The following is a 1,286-nucleotide window of genomic DNA, read 5'->3' on the forward strand; positions in this document are numbered from 1 at the left end:
GGGGGGGGGTCACTGGGAAGGGAGAGGAGGAGAGTGGATTAGGGTTGGGGATGGTAACTGGGAAGTGAAACCAAATGTACGTGAAATGTTGAATGTAAAACAAATTCTGTTCTGCAAATTTGCACCTGAAGCACAATAAATAAATAAACAAATATAAAGTTGTTCTTTTCTATTTTGAGAATCATTTTTGTTTCTTTTTTTAAATTGGTATAAAAATACAAAGAGTACAACCTTTTTCAACTCAACATTGTTCATGTGTACAATTCAATGAGAACAACTACATCAATCTTGTACAGCCATCACCTATATCTGTTGCCAAATTTTCCATTGCTGTAAACAGAAACTTAATGGCTTTCTAAACAATGAATGGAAAGAAAAAAAGATGATATATACATACATTGTCATAAAAAGAAATGAAATCCTCATCCATGCCACGAGGTGGAAGAAACTTGACAACATTGTTGTTATTGTTATAGGTGCCATTGAATCAGCTCCCACTCATAGTAACCTTATGTAATAACAGAATGAAACACTGCCTGATCCTGTGCTGTCTTCACAACATTGCTATGGTTGAGCCCATTGTTGCAGCCACTGTGTCAATCCATCTCATTGAGGATCCCTGGGTCTCTGACTCATATCTGTCTCTCCTGGATGCTCTGTACAACTCAGCTCATAATGTCACAACATTATGTTGTGCCGTTGAGTTGGCTCCTACTCATAGCAACCTTATGTACAAGAGAATGAAACACTGTCCAGTTGTGTGCCATCCTCACAATCTTGGCTATACTTGAGCCCATCATTGCAGCCACTGTGTCAATCTACCTTGTCAAAGGCCTTCACCTTTTTCGCCCACCCTCTACTTCACCAAGCATGATATTCTTCTCCAAGAAATTGTCCCTTCTGAATGACCAGTGTAGGTGAGATGAAGTCTGGCTATTCTCACTTCCAAGGAGCATTCTGGCTGCTTTTCTTCTAGGATAGATTTGTTCATTCTTCTGGCAGTCTATGGTATTTTCAGTATACTTCACCAACACCATAATTAAAAGGCATCAACTCCTCTTCAGTCTTCCTTATTCATTGTCCAGCTTTCACATGCATATGAGGCAATCGAAAATACCATGGCTTGCATTAGGTGCACCTTAGTCTTCAAAGTGACATCTTTGCTTCTCAACAATTTAAAACAGTCTTTTGCAGTAGATTTTCCCAGTGCAATATGATGTCTGATTTCTTGACTGATGCTTTCATGTGTGTTGATTATGAATCCAAGTAAAATGAAATCCCTGACA

The sequence above is a fragment of the Orycteropus afer genome, unplaced genomic scaffold (genome assembly GCF_000298275.1).
Source record: "Orycteropus afer afer isolate SDZICR_OR568_19922 unplaced genomic scaffold, OryAfe1.0 scaffold00262, whole genome shotgun sequence".
Lineage (NCBI taxonomy): Eukaryota > Metazoa > Chordata > Mammalia > Tubulidentata > Orycteropodidae > Orycteropus > Orycteropus afer.